Source organism: Colobus angolensis, unplaced genomic scaffold (assembly GCF_000951035.1).
Source record: "Colobus angolensis palliatus isolate OR3802 unplaced genomic scaffold, Cang.pa_1.0 Scaffold27, whole genome shotgun sequence".
NCBI lineage: Eukaryota > Metazoa > Chordata > Mammalia > Primates > Cercopithecidae > Colobus > Colobus angolensis.
Genome location: NW_012115932.1, coordinates 12367513 through 12367784, shown reverse-complemented (window position 1 = coordinate 12367784; position 272 = coordinate 12367513).

Sequence of the window (272 nt, the reverse complement as noted above, 5' to 3'; positions counted from 1 at the left end):
CCAGTCTGCAATTTTTTCTTCTTTTTTTCTGTTGAGTGTTCAACTTTATTCTTTATGTTAATTTAAATTATTTTCAGATGATTAGGTAAACTTTTTTTTTTTTAATTATACTTTAAGTTCTAGGGTGTATGTGCACAACGTGCAGGTTTGTTACATATGTATACATGTGCCATGTTGGTGTGCTGCACCCATTAACTTGTCAATTACATTAGGTATATCTCCTAATGCTATCCCTCCCCTCAACCCCTGACAATAGGACCCAGTGTGTGATG